The sequence below is a fragment of the Sminthopsis crassicaudata genome, chromosome X (assembly GCF_048593235.1).
Source record: "Sminthopsis crassicaudata isolate SCR6 chromosome X, ASM4859323v1, whole genome shotgun sequence".
NCBI lineage: Eukaryota > Metazoa > Chordata > Mammalia > Dasyuromorphia > Dasyuridae > Sminthopsis > Sminthopsis crassicaudata.
In genome coordinates, this window is record NC_133623.1 from 127,501 (window position 1) to 147,620 (window position 20,120).

The following is a 20,120-nucleotide window of genomic DNA, read 5'->3' on the forward strand; positions in this document are numbered from 1 at the left end:
CCTGTAAAATTCATTTACAGGGGACTCTCGCCGCCACTAGACCTGATTTGACTTTGTATCCTTGCACTGAATCTTAAGGGGGTTGCAGGGGAGCTCCATGTGACTCCCTATACCCCGAATCCTGCCACTAGACCTCACTTAATCCTACTGAGGTATATACCTCCTCATTAGGTATTTACCTCATGATTTGGTTCAAGTTACCTCATCATTTTGAGGTTCCCTATTACCTCATCACTACCAGATAACTTCCAGGGTCCCTCTCACCTTAAAATCTGTGATTAGACAATGTCCTCAAAAACCTGAATGTTCTCCCTCCCTGCCCCATTCTCATCTTACTTTGTCATTTTTTACTTTCTTTGGACTCTTCCCCTCTTTCTCATTATTCTTTGATTCTCTCTGTTTCTCTATCTTTGTTTCTTTCCTCATTTTTGACTTTTTAACTCTCTAGAGAATTCTCTCTCTCTCTCTCTCTCTCTCTCACACACACACACACACACACACACACACACACACAAGAAAGAGACAGACAGACAGATAGCGTGACTCTTTTTCTTAGAGCGAGAGAGAGAGCGAGAGAGAGAGCGAGAGAGAGAGCGAGAGAGAGAGAGAGAGAGAGAGAGAGAGAGAGAGAGAGAGAGAGAGAGAGAGAGAAGTGTGGCCTAAAGCAAAGAAGCTGCTCAAGCTCTCCCAGTTTCCCTCAACAACCACATGAGACCAAGTCTCTGAACAGAGTCTGATGGAATGAAACCAGTCTCCTGTTCAAGACAGACTGGGAATTTTAGGTACTCTGGAGAATAGTAATATGGTTGGGTCCAAACATTGTATCAGAATGCTGAAAGAGGAATGAAGCAGAGTAAATATTGAATTATGTACTGAACTTGGTTTGGAAAGACTGTTTATCAAAACCTCTCATTTTACAGATGAGGAAACTGAGGCCCCCAGAATTGAAGTCACTTACTCAAGATCAATAGAAAATTATTTCTTATGCAAAATGATCATTGTTTCTTGCCCAAGTCATGGCACGCAGTTCTAGAATATCTGGTATATATACAATGACTAAAATGGCTTTAGTGACATAGGGGAGAACCAGCAGATTTCATGAGCATCAAATTGTGAAGTATCTTAAGAAGACTTTCATCAAAAGCCAAGAATTATCATCAAGGAAAGATCCCATCATTACTAATTTGGGACTTTCTAACACAGAGGCATCAACTTCATGACCTAATCCACTTGACTGCATCTCCAAAAAATAAATGGCCTTTTCAGGCCAGTATTTCCTTGATAAATTCTTACACAAAGATATTCTGCTCTTTGGTAAATGCAAATTTATGAGAAAGCATATTAGACTTGGATAAACAAATCTTCAATGATATCGATGGTTGTTTTTCTAAAGCCTAGTCTCCTCGTGTTGGACACACTCAAAGGTTTCTACGTTTATGAACTTGAACCCTCTTGTTTCATGAGATCCACAAATAGAAGTCTGGGATTTGTAAATTCCATGTACTTCTTTGTATTTCTCACATTATTTAAAGGAAGAAGTAATGAGCAATCACTTGCTTACCTTCTCTTGGTAAGAAAATCGGCAGATATTGAAAGTAAAAAAAACCTATTGAATTAATAAATAAAACTAAGAGTTGGTTTTATGAAAAAACCAAGAAAATGGATAAACCTTTGGTAAATCTGATCAGAAAAAGGAAAGAGGAAAATAAAATTCTTAGCCTTAAAAATGAAAAGGGGGAACTTTCTACCAATGAAGAGGAAATTAGAGCAATAATAAGAAGTTACTTTGACCAACTTTATGCCAATAAATTTGATAACTTAAGTGAAATGTCTGACTACCTCCAAAACTATAGGCTTCCCAGATTAACAGAGCAGGAAGTAAATTGCTCAAATAGTCCCATTTCAGGAAAAGAAACAGAACAAGCTATTAATCAACTTCCTAAAAAAAAATCCCCAGGACCAGATGGATTTACATGTGAATTCTACTAAACATTTAAAGAACAACTAGCCCCAATGTTATATAAACTATTTGAAAAAAATAGGGAATGAAGGAGTCCTACCAATCTCCTTTAATGACACAGATATGGTACTAATACCTAAACCAGATAGGTTGAAAACTGAGAAAGAAAACTATAGACCAATCTCCTTAATGAATATTAATGCTAAAATCTTATTTTAAAATCTTATACTTATTTAAGATATTAGCAAAAAGACTACAGAAAATCATCCTCAAGATAATACACTATGATCAAGTAGGATTTATACCAGGAATGCAGGGCTGGTTTAATATTAGGAAAACTATTAGTATAATTGACCATATTAATAATCAAATTAACAAAAACCATATGATCATCTCAATAGATCCAGAAAAAGCATTTGATAAAATACAACATCCATTCGTACTAAAAACAAAAACACTCGAGAGTATAGGAATAAATGGACTATTCTTTAAAATAGTCAGGAGCATATATTTAAAACCATCAGTAAGCATCTTATGTAATGGGGATAAACTGGAACTTTTCAAGTAAGATCAGGAGTGAAACAAGGTTGCCCACTATCACCATTACTATTCAATATTGTATTAGAAATGCTAGCCTCAGCAATAAGAGTGGAGAAAGAGATGAAAGGAATTAGAGTAGGTAATGAGAAAATCAAACTATCACTCTTTGCAGATGATATGATGGTATACTTAGAGAACATCAGAGATTATAATAAAAAGTTATTATAAATAATTCACAATTTTAGCAAAGTTGCTGGATACAAAATAAATCCACATAAATCCTCGGCATTTTTATACATAACCAACAAAATCCAACAGCAAGAGATACAAAGAGCAATTCCATTAAAAGCAACTGTCGAGACTATAAAATATTTGGAAATCCATCTATCAAAGAAAAGTCAGGAATTATATGAGCAAAATTACAAAACACTTGCCACAAAAATAAAGTAAGATTTAAATAATTGGAAAGATATTAGGTGCTCTTGGATAGGCCGAGCGAATATAATAAAGATGACAATACTCCCTAACTAATCTATTTATTTAGTGCTATACCAATCAGACTCCCAAGAAACAATTTTAATGACCTAGAAAAAATAACAACAAAATTCATATGGAAGAACAAAAGGTCGAGAATTTTAGGGGAATTAATGAAAAAAAAAATCAAATGAAGGTGGCCTAGCTGTACCTGATCTAAAATTATAAAGAAGCAGTCACCAAAACCATTTGGTATTGGCTAAGAAATAGATTAGTTGATCAGTGGAATAGGTTAGGTTCACAGGACAAAATAGTGTAACACATAGCAGTCAAGTGTATGACAAACCCAAATATCCCAACTTTTGGGATAACAATTCATTGTTTGAAAAAAAAACTGTTGGGAAAACTGGAAATTAGTATGGCAGAAATTAGATATGGATCCACACTTAACACCATATACCAAGATAAGATCAAAATAGGTACACAATTTAGGCACAAAGAATGAGGTCATAAATAGATTAGAGGAACATAAGATAGTTTACCTCTCACACTTGTGGAGCAGGGAGGAATTTGTGACCAAAAGAGAACTAGAGATAATTATTTTGATCACAAAATAGAAAATTTGATTACATCAAATTAAAAAGCTTTTGTACAAACAAAACTAATGCACAAACAAGATTAGAAGGAAAGTAACAAATTGGAAAAATATTTTTACAGTGAAAGGTTCTGATAAAGGCCTCATCTCCAAATATATAGAGAACTGACTCTAATTTATAACAAATCAGACCATTCTCCAATTGATAAATGGTCAAAGGATATGAACAGACAATTTTCAGATGATGAAATTGAAACTATTTCTACTCATATGAAAGAGTGTTCCAAATCACTATTGATCAGCGAAATGCAAATTAAGACAACTCTGAGATACCACTACACACCTGGGATACAGGAAAAAATATGATGAATGTTGGAGGGGATATGGGAAAACTGGGACACTGATGCATTGTTGGTGGAGCTGTGAAAGAATCCAACCATTCTGGAGAGCAATTTGGAAGTATGCCCAAGAAGTTATTGGACTATGCATACCCTTTGATCCAGCAATGCTATTACTAGGTTTATATCCTAAAGAAATACTAAAGAAGGGAAAGGGACATGTAAGTGCTAAAATGTTTGTGGCAGTTCTTTTTGTAGTGCCTAGAAACTGGAAAATGAATGGATGCCCAGCAATTGGAGAATGGTTGGGCAAATTATGGTATATGAAGATTATGGAATATTATTGCTCTGTAAGAAATGACCAGAAGGATGAGTGCAGAGAGGCTTGGAGAAACTTACATGGACTGATGCTGAGTGAAATAAGCAGAACCAGGAGATCATTATACACTTCAACAACGATACTGTATGAATCTGTATTCTGATTGAAGTGGATATCTTCAACATAGAGAAGATCCAATTCAGCTCCAGTTGATCAATGATGGACAGAATCAGATACACCCAGAGAAGGAACACTGGGAATTGAGTGTAAAATGTTTGCACTTTTGTCTTTCTGCCCAAGTTACTTTTACCTTCTGAATCCAATTCTTACCATGCAACAAGAAACTCGGTTTTACACACATATATTGTATCTAGGATGTACTGTAACACATGTAACATGCATGGGATTGACTGTCATCTAGGGGAGGGGGTAGAGGGAGGGAGGGAAAAATTCAGAAAAGAAGTGAGTACAGGATATAATGCTGTAAAAAAAATTACCCATGCATATATAAGGTCAAAAATTATAATTATAAAATTAATTTTAAAAAATAATATTAACAATTTAAAAAAAAGAAAGAAAATAGAAATTTCTCAGAAATGGCCATACTCTCTAAAAGCTTACCTCATGGCCCTCCATGGTGATTTCAGATAGGTCCAAATATGAAAGAATTCTAGAACCCTGAAATCTGTGGCAAAAACAAAGTTTTATTGTTCACTAAGGAGCTCTCTCATGTGGAATTTAGCAGACTGTGTAAACAGACCCCTGTTTTATGCGTAAATCTGGAGCTGTGGGACAGTTGGAGCTGATTATCAGACCAAGATCTCCAACTGAATGATGCTATTTAAGTTGGGAAGGACTTGTCTGGGAAAGTATGCTTTTCCCCAGACTTTTCAGTGTCTGAGACACCAAATTTAGTTTTAGGGTTCGCTCCCATCATTTCCACACTCAAGCAGTCCCCCCAAATTCATCTGGGGTAAAGGGGCGAAGGTCTCATTCTTCTGTAATGGCTTCGAGCTGACAAGGGTTGTAGAGATATCTCTAAGTTCACTGGGGGTTCAGGGCAAGAGGGGAAGTATGAGATCTGAAGACAGCAACATTAGCGTCCAAGGGGTGTTGTGTGTCCCAATCAGTCGTCCCATGATCTCCAGGCTGAAGGAGCAGTTGAAAATTCATAGCTTGGAGCCTAGAGGAAAACAATCTCAAGAACAGTTTGAAAATGCAGGAGCCTGATATGAGTAAAAACAATAATAATTGGGAGTGGAGTTAGTAGAGTAGTTAGTAGACATCACAGCCAGGAATCCCACCCAGAGGAAGACTGGGGGGGTGTAAGGAGTCTCCCCAAATGTCGTGCATCCAACCAGCTTTCCTATGATGCTTTGGCAGGTGGTTCATTGGCCCAGTAAGGTGGTGGAAAGTCTTTCTGTTCTAAGTATTCCGACCAGGGAACTATCTTTGCTGTGCCTCTCTTTAAGAACCAAAGAACTTTTTGCCAAATCCTGGCTTCAGTCTCCTTGAAGGGGGTGGGGGCTGTGCCTGAGGTTCTAGCAGTATATACAGTGAAAGGAGCACTAAGTGGCCCAGAGTGCAAGATCCATAGTGCTTGAAAGGTGTTTAAGCAATGGGTGGAGAGAATTACTGGTGGGGGAGGGTCCCAGTCAGAGGCATTCTCTTCACTGGAACCTTGGAACATTGAAGTAGAAGGGAGATTTTACTTTACAGAGAAAAGTATATCCCTTTGGCGCACAGATGCTGCCTGAGGTCAGGTTCTGGAGCAGCCTCCTGGTTGCCTGTCCCCAAGGATGACTGGAGTTACATGACTTTCTATCAGTCACAATGTTGGTTTTCAGGAGCTTATGAAGAAGCCTCAAGGAAGGTGCTGTAGAAGCATCATGGCTGAGTTTGCCAGGATAATCCTGGAATGGATAGCCTACAGTTACTCTGTGGGGAGGGTCCATAGTCATAGGTGCATCTCGCCTGAGACCCACCGATGCAGCTAGTACAAGTTGCCGAGGTGAAATTGCGGCAGGCTCCAGAGAGGTCACACTCCCTGGCCCCCACAGTATTGGTGGTACAAGTCAGTGTCCCCACATCAGGTATGTAAACATGGCCATTATGGGCCACGGTGACAACTACTGCCTCTGTGTGGTGGTGATGTGTAAAGATGAGATCTTTCCCAGCAAGAAAACAGGGGACAGTCGGTCAGAGTAGTTCCCCTGGGGGGTCGCTAGGACAAAGGGAGTGGCGTCCAGGGAGGAGACAGTGACATGTGGAATGGGACCTTTGCCAAAAATGCATAAGGCCGCCTCTGTGGGCCACCTTGGGGTGTTGATGGCACAGCCAACAATCCTGGCCCCCCCATTGCCCACAGAGTTCCCTAGTCTGCCCAGGAAGTCGTCTCCCCACTGGCGAGGGCTCACAGAGGAAGACCAGGAAAGCTGCAGACAGAGTATTAGGAGTAGAGTGCTCATGGTGAGAAAGGAAGCAAGCAGATTCTAGTGAGCGAGAGAGAAAACAGACGATTTCACCCTTCTTTCTCCAGAGTTTTGTCAGGGTTCTTGTGAAGAGAAACTTCAGCTCGGGCTTACAGGAATATCCTGAGGTATCTGAAAGAGAGATAATGCGCAGCATTTTTAATCCTAGAAACATGAGTCCAGCTGGGGGCCCCTTCCAGTTTGACTGATGCTGGAGTGATCACAAGGACCTCTTATGGCCTTTCCACCTACACATACAGGGTCAGACCCCTGAGGCTTCCAGGTCCCCAGGATTTGCAGGAGAGGCGGCCTGAGCATGAGCAGCTTTAGGAAGATGCTCGTTTGCATATTCAGAAAGGGCCTTCTGAACTGCTCAGAGCTGAGTGGCAAACTGAGTGGCCAGGTGCTATTCTGGATCTACAAGAATGTCAGTGGTTAGAAAAGGCTGTCCATGCGGGAGTTCAAAGGGCTCAGCTTAATGTTCTTCCAAGGGGCACTTCGGACTCTAAGAAGTCCTAATGGGAGATTCTTTATCCGTTCCTCTCTGGTCTCTAAGCACACTGTAGTGAGGACTCCCTTGGGAGTCTGCTTCATTTTCTCCACCTTCCCAGAAGCCTGAGGACACCAAGCAGAGTGGAGGAGGTAGGTGATTTGGAGTGCTTTGGCTACAGCCCAGTTTACCTGAGAAGTAAAGGCCGGCCCACTGTCCCTCTGGAAGGAGCTAGGTAGGCCAAAACGAGGTTTGATCTCTTTCAGTAAGCATTTTGATACCTCCTGAGCCTTCTCAGTCCTGGAAGGAAAAGCTCTACCAACCGGGATGATACAGGAACAGCAAAGGGCAAAACCATCTTTCAAAGTGTCCATCTAGACCTCCAGAGTCACTTCCAGCTCTAAATAGTGATCCCGGCATCTTTTCCCACTCTACATCCAATGATCTTCTCTAACTTAATCCACTAAACTAAGAAGGCCTCAGTTTATATATCTGTAAAATGAAGCACATGACATTCAGAGTGCAGTCTCTCTTTTAAGGTCCCTGAGGCAAAGAGATTATAATTCACTTCAACAAATGTCCATGGATCCAATCCCCATATCCCTGTTACTATTGTGTCAGGTGTGGTGGGCAAAGAAGCTCTGCCCCTTCTGGAATCATATAACATGAAAAGGCAGGCTGGAGATTAAAAGACATATAGGAGGGGGGAGTTCAAGCATAACATTAAAAAAAAAAACTAACTGAAAAAATTAATAATTAAACATCAATCACATTGATTTAATTGTCAGTGAAACTGACAATCAATTTATTACATTTATCATTAATTAAACTGATAGAGCGATATATTAATTACTAAATCAATACAAATCTAATAAATTAATAAACTAATAAACTCTGTTTAAAGTAATAGAAATTAATTAATAGCAAATGGATGGAATTAATTAATTAATAAAATAGAGGAAGATAGATATTAATACAGGTGATAATCAATTAATTATTAATTAAATTATTAAAAATAAACAAACTGAAAACCAAATCCTCAAACAATGTGACTTCCACTCCAATGGGCCCTGGATGAGGCATCAGAACACATGCATTTGATTCTCCTGACTCAGCCATTGACTACCAAGTAAATTAATTGATAAAATTAATGAATTAATGCTAAAATTAATAATAAATTGATACAGCTATTTAATTATTAATAAAATAATTAACTGATTGGTAAAATTTAAGGAATTAATAAATGAATGAATTTATTTAAATTAGTTAAGAATTTATTTGATTATTTAATAAACTAATAAGAATATTAACAAAAGTAATATTATATGTTAATTAAGTCAAAGAAAATAATAAAAAAAATCCACAAATAATATGACTCTCTTTGTCTCTCTTACTCTCTTTTCTCTGATTCTTCAGAGAATCTGTTTTTCATTTTCTTTAACTCTGGCTCTCTATTTTCTATTTTTCTGTCCCTCCCTCTGCTCTATCTATGATGTCTCTCTCTCTCTCTTTTTCTAAATTTCTCTATTGGTTCCCTGACTTTGTTTCATTCCTGGCTCTCTCTTCCCCTTTCTCCCCTCTCTTCCCCCCATCTCTCCTCCCTTCACTCTCTCTCTCTCATATATTTATTTTTTTGTCTCTATTTTTATCTGTCTCTCTGGCTGTCTCTGTCTCTTTTTATCTCTTTCTCTTAGAGAGACTCTGCCAGCAACAAAGAGTTGTGTCTCATACATTCTCTTCTACAAAGCTTGAATTAAAAGAAAGAGAGGGGGGGGAAGGAGGAGGGAGGGAGGGAGGCAGGGAGGGAGGGAGGGGGAGAGAGAGAGAGAGAGAGAGAGAGGAGAAGAGAGAGAGAGAGAGAGAGGAGAGAGAGAGAGAGAGAGAGGAGAGAGAAGGAGAGAGAGGGGAGGGAGGGGAGGGAGGGGGGGAGAGAGAGAGAGAGAGAGAGAGAGAGAGAGAGAGAGAGAGAGAGAGAGAGGAGGGAGGGAGGGAGGGAGGAAGGAGAGAGAGAGAGAGAGAGAGAGAGAGAGAGAGAGAGAGAGAGAGAGAGAGAGAGAGAGAGAGAGAGAGAGAGAGAGAGAGAGAGAGAGGAGGAGGGAGGGAGGGAGGGAGGGAGGAGGAGGGGGGAGAGAGAGAGGAGAGAGAGAGAGAGAGAGGAGAGAGGAGAGAGAGAGAGAGAGAGAGAGAGGGAGAGGGAGGGAGGGAGGGAGAGAGGAGAGAGAGAGAGAGAGAGAGAGAGAGAGAGAGAGAGAGAGAGAGAGAGAGAGAGAGAGAGAGAGAGAGAGGAGAAAGTATTTCTCCCTGCTTTTGTTTAATATCCATGTCTGTGAATTGCACTAAGTTATCAAAAATTGAGTGACTATCTCCATCCAGTGGCCATAATATGTAACAACAGCTAAATTAAATTGTGAATATATACATCTATTTAATTCACACATTGAAAAATGAATTACAATTTCTCCTCTCTCCCTCCCTTCCCTCCTCCCTCCCCTCTCTCCTTTCTTTCTGTGTCTCTCTCTTTGTGTACTGCCTCTTTCTCTGCTTCTCTTGGACAATATCTTTTCCTTTGTCTCACTGTCTGTCTCTGTCCCTTTATCTAAGCTCTCTTAGTTGCTCTCTCTTTCTCACTCACACTCACTCTTTCCTCCACCAGCAGCCCCACCACTCTCTCACTCCGTTTTCTATGTTTCTCTCTGTTCCTCTATCTCTGTTTCTTTCATTTTGTCCACTTTTTGGCTCTCTCACTGTCTCTTTGACATTCTCTTTTCCGGATTCTCTCTCTTGTGCTCACTCTAGCTTGCTATGTCTCTGACTTTGTCTCTCTCTTTCTCAAGCTCCAGCTCCCTCTCCCTCTATCTATGTCTCTATCTGTCTCCTATCTATCTATCTGTTTATATTTGTCTGTTTTCCTGAGTCTCTCTTAATCTTTCTCTCTGTGTGGCTCTATCTCACTGGCTTTGTATGTTTCTTTATTCTTTTTGTTGACTCTACATCTCTTTCTCTCTCTGTTTCTCTGTATTTCTACATGTATTTTTCTTCCTCTGTTTTTCAGTCTTTCTTTCTGCCTGTCTCCCCCCCCTCTCTCTTTCTATCCCTGACTTTCTCTTTCTCATTCTTTTTCTCACTCATACTCAACCTTTTCTTCTACCACCCTCTCTCCCTCTCTCCCTCTCTCCCTCCCTCCCTCCCTCTCTTTCTCTCCTTCCTTCCTGCCCTCATTGTTTTGGTCTCATTCTTGCAGACAGACAGTCAGATGTACAGAGAAGAAAAGCCTGAAATTGAGACAGAGAAAGAGAGAAAGAAATTGAGACAGAGAAAGAGAGAAAGAAATTGAGACAGAGAAAGAGAAAGAAAAGAGAGAACAAGAATGAGAGAGGAGGGAAGGAGGGAGGGATGGAGGGAGAGGAGAAAGAATGAGAATAAGTGAAAAAGAGAATGACAGAGAGAACCAGAAAATAGAGTGAGAGAAAAACAGAAATATAGAGTCACACAGAGAAACTAAAAGATATTGTCTGAAAAAAAAATAGAGAAAGAGGCAGAAAGAAATACAGTTAAAGAGGAGGGAGAGAAAATAGTAAAGAGAGAGAGAAATAAAGAGAAAAAGAATATGAAAGGGACAGAAACAGATACACAGAGAGAAAATGATGAATAGACAGAATTACATAGAATAGATATAGAATGACAGAGACAGACAGACAGACATACAAAGAGATCATGAGAGAAATGATATTGGCTGAGAAAAATATAGAAAGAAATAGAGAAAAAGAGTGAATGCCAGAGCGAGGCAAAATGAGAGAGAAGGAGAAAAAGAAAGTGCCAGAGGTAGAAAGAGAAAGCTAGGCAAGAAGAGACAGTGAATAAGAGAAAAAGAAGCAGGAGGGTCAGAGAAACTAAAAGAAGCAGGAGGGAAAGAAAAGCAACAGAGTCAGAGAGAAAGAGACAGACACAAAGAGTCAGAGAGAGCTCCAGAGAGAGAGAGAGGGAGAGAGCTAGAATGAAAAGGAGAGGAAGGAAGGAGAATTAGAGAAAAGAGAGAGAGAAAGAGACAGACAGATGGACAGAGGTTCAGTGATCCAAGGCAATCCCGAAAGACTTTGAACAGAAAATGACATCTGCATCCAAAAAAAAACCTAAGGAGACTGAATAAAAATCAACACATACTATGTTCACTTCTATTTCATGTTGTTTTTTTTTTTTAATTTCTCCCATGGTTTTTCCCTTTTGCTCTGATTTTTTCTCCCAGCATGATTCATAAAGAAAAGTATATTAAAAATAAACTTACTATAAAAAATAAAAATAAAAGATTTAATAATTCCCCTAGACAGCAAGTAATTCAATATATGTTAAACATATGCAGTTTAAAACACAAGGATTTACAAGGGTGAATGCTGAAAACTATCTTTCCATATTTGGTAAAAATGAAAACAATTATTATTTTAAAAAAATCAAGCCTCTGAAAACAGTCTCATGCAATGAAATCAATTTTTTACGTCAAGAGAGAATAGATGCACTTCAAGAAACATCTATGTCCCTGGGCTGAAAGGGGGTGCTCAGCCAAGATCCCATAGTGTCCAGCATAATCAGTGAGAGGGTCTTAATTACAGCAGATCAACAAGGGGCATCCTAGGTTCTGGGTCAGTAGGACAGCAGACCAGTGACATAGCCTCCAGTCCCAGGGCAGAAGGCAAATTGCCTGCCAAGAAAACCAGACTACAGCCTGGAGAGACCATGTAGGACTATACCCCTGCCACAAAAAGTCATCAAACACAAGGGGTTTCTGTGGTCAAAGTAGCACAAGAATTTTGGGTAGTATTTCCTGTAGCCTAGTAGCAGAGTTTGAACTGAAAATTCATAAAACTGGAAAAGAAGAAAAAGAAAGGAAAGAAGGAAAGAAGGAAGGAAGGAAGGAAGGAAGGAAGGAAGGAAGGAAGGAAGGAAGGAAGGAAGGAAGGAAGGAAGGAAGGAAGGAAGGAAGGAAGGAAGGAAGGAAGGAAGGAAGGAAGGAAGGAAGGAAGGAAGGAAGGAAGGAAGGAAGGAAGGAAGGAAGGAAGGGAGGGAGGGAGAGAGGGAGGGAGAGAGGGAGGGAGGGAGGGAGGGAGGGAGGGAGGGAGGGAGGGAAAGAAAGAAAGAAAGAAAGAAAGAAAGAAAGAAAGAAAGAAAGAAAGAAAGAAAGAAAGAAAGAAAGAAAGAAAGAAAGAAAGAAAGAAAGAAAGAAAGAAAGAAAGAAAGAAAGAAAGAAAGAAAGAAAGAAAGAAAGAAAGAAACAAAGAAAGAAACAAAGAAAGAAACAAAGAAAGAAACAAAGAAAGAAACAAAGAAAGAAAAACACTGTGAAGGAAATCAATTCCCAGAACTTAAAAAAAAAAAAACAATAGTTTTTTTAAAAATATAATCTCCAAAACTATTTTTAAAAAATGAAAACACTGAGGAAATCAATTCGTTAAAAAAAAAAAAACAATTGCTAAATGCAAAAAAAAAAAAACAATACTGAGGAAAACAAAATATAGGAATACTAACTTAAGAAAATCATATGTTAAAAACTAGAACAGGATAAATGAAAGTCAATGACTGTACAATGTCAAGAATCGATAAAATAACCTAAAAATTAGGGAAAATAAAAGAAAATATAAAATATAAGAAAAACAGACAAACTGTAATATAAATGCAGGAGAGAGAATTTTAAAATTATTGGTCTCCCTAAGAACCAGGGAAAAAACAAACAAACACAGAGCCTGGATAGCATTTTTTAAGAGATCCTCAAGTATCACCAGGCTGATATAATGGCAGCAGAGGGCAAAATAAACATTAAAAGTGTCCATCTAGACCTCTAGAGTCACTTCCAGCTCTAAATAGTGATCCTGGCATCTTTTCCCACTCTATATGCAATGATCTTCTATAACTTAATTCACTAAAACTAATGAGGCCTCAGTTTCCATATCCATACAATGAAGCTGACGATGTACATGGCATTCAGGGTACCATCTCTTTTTAAGGTTTATGATGCAATGGGATTATAATTCACTTCAATAAATATTGATGGATCCAGTCCCCATATAACTGTTAGTATTGTGTCAGGTACCGGGACAAACAAGTTCTGCCCCTTCTAGTAACATACAACCTGAAAAGGCAGGCTCCAGATTAAAAGACATATAACAGGGAGAGTTACAGCATTAATGAAATCAGCAATCCTCAAAGTATCAAAAAAGAGATTATGTCTATTTAAAAATTAAAAGTACTAGACATGGCTCTTGATCTCCACATTATAAAGGTGAAATGACACATATTTAAGCCTTTCTTTAAGTTTCTATCAAATCACATGCTAGTGATAAGATATATTCTAAATAAGTATAACGCCATCTTTGGCTTTTTATTTTGTAAATCTGAAAATATCTTTTTCACCACTGGACTTTTTCATAATTAAACCCAATTATTTTTTTCTTTATTTGCAGAAACGTATTTAGATTTTTTCTGTTTGTTTCTTTGGACAGACCATTTTAAGTAATGTGTAACGCAGTATATTCTATAGTCTGCAGTGTTTGGGTATTTTTGAGGTTAGGAACTATTTCCTAAGGTGAAATAAGTATATTCTCAAGAAAATAAAGTCTTATTAATTGAAAAAATCATTTAAAAATAATTACTCTTCATAAAAAAATGTTCCTCTGTCACATACAGAAAGAGATCCCAGAAAGACAGTCCTAAGAAACCAGCATGATGATCTCAAAGAAAAAGTACTACAAGCTGCCAAGAAAGGAAAACATCAACTCAAGTATGGAGGAGCCACAGTCAGAGTGCTTATGGCAGCATCTGCAGTAAAGGGTGGAAGGCCCATATTCTCCAAGGCAAAAAACCTGGGTTTATTTACAACCAAGAATCCACTACCCAGAGACCCATCATCCTTCAGGGATGGAGAAAGAGCTTGAATGAACAAAGGGACGTTGATTCATTCCTCTTGAAAAGACCAGAACTAAACAGAAAAACTGATATTCAAAGAAGCCTAGAAAGAAAACAAAAACATGGTATTTAAAGGAGAAACTGTTTCCATCCCCAGAGGAGAAAATGGTATTTTTAGCTCTTTAAATCTCTTTTCTGAGGTCAGAAAGAGACACAGGGGGTGGGTAGAAATTGCATCTGATGAGAAGTGAAATGAGCAGAACCAGGAGATCATTGTACATGGCAGCAACAATATTATACGACTATCAATTCTGATGGACATGGCTCTCTTCAATGAGATGATTCAGCCCACTTCCAATGGTCTTGCAATGAAAAGAGTCATCTACACCCAGAGAGAGGACTGTGGGAACTGAGGGTGGTTCACTGTTAGGTTTTTACTAAGTGCTAATGAGATAATGAGATATTAGGTTCTTAGTAGGTGCTAAATCTGTACTTAACAATTCTCTAGTTCTGGCCTTTGGGGGGAGTTTTACCCCTTTGAACTTCTGGGGAAGAGCTTGCATGCTCAGGAGGAGCAAGTTCATTGGTTGAAGTATATTTTCCCAGAAGCCCCTGAGTTATTCCACTCCCATTCTCTGGGAGGATAAAGGAGGCAACATTGAGCAAGGGAGAGGAGTGTCTAATCTAGGTCAGAGTTGGCAGCTCTCTACAGGAAGAAGAATCTGGCCAAGAGATTGAGTTGAGACAGCAGATCTACTCCCAGAGAGCAATCGGCAGTTTCTGGAGACAACAGAACTTTACAATTCACAACATAGAATTCTCACTCTGTTTGTTGTTGTTTGTTTGCATTTTATTGTCTTCATCTTTTTGTTCTGGTTTGATTTGATTTTTCTTGTTCAGCAAGATAACTGTATAAATGTGTAAGCATCTACTGGATTTAACATATATTTATAACATGTTCAACATATATTGGGCTACTTGCCATCTAGAGGAGGGAAGTGGGAAACTGGAACACAAGGTTTTGCAAGGGCTAATGTTGCAGAATTATCCATGCATAAGTTTTGAATAAAAAAAAACTTTAAGAAAAAATGGGAAAAAAAAGAAATTGCAACTGATGTTATAATATGAAAGACAAAAAGCAGTTATAGGTTGAAAAAGGATTGTATTGGGAAAAGAAGAAAAGGGAGCTATAATGGGATAAATTAGATCCTATGGAGACTTACTACAATCAAGAGAAAGAAGAGAAGAGTATCAGCTCCTCCAGTGTAACTGAGGCAGTAAAAAAGGAAGAAGATACATACTGGACATAAGTAGACCTGTTAGACCTCTTTTACCTATCTCCAAGGCATCAGGAGCAGGGGCAGGAATGAGAAGACAGTGGACATAGAAAAGGCATTCGACTCCTTGCTTTGCTCCTATTTGGCCTCAGAGGAAGGTAGGATGAACAAACAGCTCTCAGTCACCCAGAGAAAGGCAGCATGGCAGAGTGAAGCTTGGAATCCACTGGAGCTTTCCCGGTTTCCCTTGAAAACCACATGAAATCAAGACTCTGGGTCGCCCACTATCACCATTACTATTCAATATTGTATTTGAAATGTTAGTTTTAGCAATAAGAGACGACAAAGAAATTAAAGGAATTAGAGCAGGTAATGAGGAAACAAAATTATGACACGAAACAAAAAGATCGCATGAAGGTATACTCAGAGAATCCTAGAGAATCAAATAAAAAACTATTACAAACTATTAACTTTAGCCAAGTTACAGGATGCAAAATGAATCCATGAAAATCTTCAGCATTTCTATATGTCACCAACAAAGTCCAGCAGTAAGATATACAAAGAGAAATCCTACTTAAAATAAAACAATATATAAAATAAAATAAAATAATTGTAGATGATATAAAATATGTGAGATTTTACCTGCCAAACAAAATCCAGAAGTATAGGAACACAATTACAAAACACTTTCCACACAATAAAGTTAGATCAAAACAATGGGAAAATTACCAAGTGCTCATGGGTAGGACAAGCAAGTATAAGAAAAATGGCAATTCTCCCAAAATTAATCAACTTACTGAGTGCCATACCAACCAAACTATGAAGAAATTACTTTACAGAGCTAGAAAAAATAAGAAAGCTCAGAACAAGAATTCCTAGGGAATTGATAAAAAAATTGCAAAGGAAGGTGGCCTAGCTGTGCCAGACCCAAAACTATATTATAAAACAGCAGTCATCAAATCCATATGGTACTGGCTAAGAAATGGAGAAGTTCATCAGTGGATTGGGTTAGGTTCATAAGACACATTAGCCAATTATTACAATAATCTAATGTTTAACGAACTCAAAGACCTCAGCTTCTGGGATACGAGTTCACTATTTAACACAAATTGCTGGAAAATTGTAAAATAGTATGCCAGAAACTTGTCCCTGACAAACACCTAACACACTATAGCAAGTTAAGCTTAAAATAGGTTCATGATTTACAGCTGAAGGGTGATACTATAAGCAAATTAAGAAAATAAGGGATAGTCTACTTCTGCAGGCGGTGGAGAAAAAATTTATGATCAAAGAAGAACAAGAGAACATTATAAAAGACAAAATGGATAATTTTGACTATATTAAATTAAAAAACATTTATACAAACAAAACCAATGCACACAAAATTAGAATGGCAACAGAAAAACTGAGGGAAAATTGTATATCCAAGGGTTCTGATAAAGGTCTCAATTCTCAAATATATAGAGAATTGATTCAAATTGATAAGAATACAAGCCATTCTCCAAGTGATGAATGGTCAAATGATATGAACAGACCATTTTCTGATGAAGATATTAAAACCATTTCTAGTCATATGAAAAACTGCTTTAAATCTCTATGGATCAAAGAAATGCAAATACCACTACACCCCCTTAGATTGGCTTAGAAAACAAACAGTCCTACCCACTGCTTCCATGTTTCTTGCCTTTGGAAGAAGGAAGAGAAAACAGAACCCAGACAGATGTCCACCTCCATGGGAATGTGGGGAGACAACCCTCCATTCTGCCATGCCTCCTTCATCCCCAAGCCTAGGATGAACTTGTATACAGCCCCTCCTGGCCACATCCTATATGGAGAAGACCAGCAACAGCTTTTTCTTCCTCGTTTCCTTTTCCAATCTAAAACCTCTCCCCAAAAGGACCCTTTCCCCTCCAGATATTGTGAGGCTGCAAACAAAACAGTAGATGCTTACCTCACACAAGAACTAGGGGTAGACTCCTTTCAAACGTGTCCACCTCTCCAAGGCTCCAGTAGACTAGAGAAAGAGAAAGTGGATGGGAGGGGAAATCAGTAGTGTGCTAAGGAAGAGCAAGCAGTCTATCAAAAAAGCACATCTTGTGCAGGAGCCATTTAGCAAGGTACATGGTATTACTCTGTATCCTCCCCCAGTTTCACTGTACTCATTCTCTATGCTGTGCTAGGAACATCATGTTCACACCAGTTATTCCACAGCCATAAATAGAATGCACATTTTTAATAAAAATTTATTTATCAAAGGTAAAGTTACTCTCTTTCTCTTAGTTTAACTTTTTCAAAATCAGGAACTGTCACTGCAGAACATAAAATCCTCATTTTACAATTAGTATACTTAATAAAGTTTTTCTTCCTATTATAAACATAACCTCTTTTAGATTAGGAGGTTGAGAATGGAAGGGAGGGGAGCCAACAAAAATTATTTAAGCTTCAGGATCCTCGTTTCCAGTTCCTGAGAACATATTTCCACAATTATGTTTCTTAATACAAAAATGAATATTTAGTGGGTAACAAATATTTTTAAGATTGGAAGGAAGCCAGGCTGTATACCGTTTTTTCAGACTGAATAACTGATTTAGAAGGTTTGGATGTAGGAGAATTTATTATATTTACTAGAGAGGAAATAATTGAAAACAATGAAGCATAATGTCGGGACTAGCTCCCTGGAGGTCCTCAGGATCAGTCAGAGTCAGGATCAATCAAAATCCTTGGTCTTTAGGGGGAGAAGAGAAGGAGGCAGGCAAGCTGCCACTGGGATTGCCAAGGATGTATCCTGGCTTCTGGAGTCCAGAGTCTCTAGGCTCTCTCCTCCTCATCATGCAGTCATGTGACCCTGATCTCTCTCCCTCAGCCTTCCAATCCTTGCCTACTATTACCTCACCACTAAACTTTCAGCAAGTGCCAACCATAAGGAGAGCCATCACATTACCATATCACCTAAGTATATTGCTTACAGAGCCATTACCTCACAGCATACAGGTCTCAGCTAAAATTCTACTTTCTTCAAAAAGCTTTTCCCAATCTCTTTCCAGCTATGATTTTCTCCTGCCTACATCTTCTCTATATATGGTTATTTGCATTTTCTTCTACAGAACTGGAATGTGAGCTCCCTGACATCTAGAACTGAAGGTCTGCTTAGCACAGTGTTGAACACTTAAGGATCCTTAATAAATGTTTACTCACTTTATTTGAAAGACCTATTTTCTCTCTCATTTCAGTAAAATCATAAATGTGGATAAATAACTGCTGAATGAATATGACACAGAAGAGAAAGATGTAACAACATTTTTACTTTTCACATACCCACCAGCCATATTCTGAGCCCAGGAAGCCGATAGTTTTTAAACATCCAACTGTGCATATCCATTTCTCACAGATTATTTTTAAGTATAATAGTAAATTCAGCATTAGCTCCAAAGGTGTTCTGTTTACTTGTATCTCCCCCTGACCTTCCTTCTAGTCTTATCCTTACATTTTAAGCAATCTTGCATTGAAGTACTTTTTTCTTCTTTTGTACCATTATTATTAGCTTCCCTCAATCACCTTCTTCAATGCAATTAAGGCTACTTCTTTAAGATTCACCAATGACTCCAATCCTCCTGTATGTCTACAATTTCATCAATGTGGGCAAATCCTTCCAGTAGTGTAGCTTCCGGAACATCAATGTAGCTTAACACTATGTTTTGTGACTTTTTTCAAATTCCTCTAATAAATCATCAAGGGTGGTAGGGTGGGGAAAGGCGCTTCCCAATGTGCTGGGGTCCTTCCTTCAGGTCTTCTTATCATTAAAGCAGTGCCGTATGTGTGCAATCCATTATGTTATCCCTTACAAGACTGCTTCACCTCCTCTTCTCATTATGTATTTCCTAGATGGTACATTATATATGTGCCAAATTTATTTAAGACAAAAAATGGCTTGTTCATTTTTTCTGACTTTTACAAAGTCCTATTCAAATCAGTGGCTAGCATGGAGAGGATTCTGGGGTCTTGAAGGGCCCACCAACAAATTACAAAGTCTGGGAGGCAACAAAAAAGCTTTATTTGGCTCTGATAACAAACCGTGTTTGCTTCCTGAGGACTAACCTAAGCAAGTTCCCTGAGGTTTGTCACCAGTATGTGGAGTACTTAGTAATAAATTATTTGTACCCTTGATAATGCCAATGGATCTGTGACTTCACTGCATAGATATTCCCTCTCCTGGTGAAGATTACAACCCATTAAGGCTTGTCAAATTCTTGTCCCTGTCCTCCTAGAAGTGCAGCACAGCAGGACTCCCTGATGTACTAGGTAGGGGCCTTTCTTGAATACTCCTGACATCATGAGGATATCAGAGGTGAAAGTGATGAGGTATAACCAAATGTTGAGGTCTAGATAAGGCATATCTAAATAAAATTAGGATTAATTGAGGTCTAGTGGCAGGTTCGGGGTACAGGGAGTCAAATGGAGCTCCTCTGCAACCCCTTTGGATTCGGCACAAGGATACAAAGTTAAAGTAGTTCTAATAGTGGCGCAAGAGTCCCCTGTAAATGAATTTACAGATCTGAAAACCTAGATTGATAAAAAAGGGTTTATTGTAGGGTTTGGAAGTAAGATTAAAGTCTGGTTAGTAAAAGGTATTAGATAGAGAAAGAAATACACCAAAAGTGGAGGATAGAGAATCTGTGATGCAAAGCATGGTGCTTGCATGTTTCAACTCTCTGCAAAGAGATGATTCCAGCTTGGCTCTTTTATTTGTTTGAAGGGGCCTATGGGT

At 38.5% G+C, this 20,120-nt stretch overlaps 1 long non-coding RNA gene across 1 annotated transcript in view; it reads right to left on the reverse strand.

Annotated features, from left to right (window-relative positions):
• Window positions 1–4,913: 4,913 nt before the first annotated feature.
• Window positions 4,914–20,120, reverse strand: part of LOC141548337 (uncharacterized) — a 28,775-nt gene continuing 13,568 nt past the window's right edge. Inside the window, exons 2-3 of the long non-coding RNA XR_012483906.1 lie at window positions 17,307–17,369; window positions 4,914–6,829 (exon numbers count right to left, since the gene is read on the reverse strand). This is a non-coding gene — a long non-coding RNA (uncharacterized LOC141548337). The remainder of the gene's footprint in view (window positions 6,830–17,306; window positions 17,370–20,120) is intronic.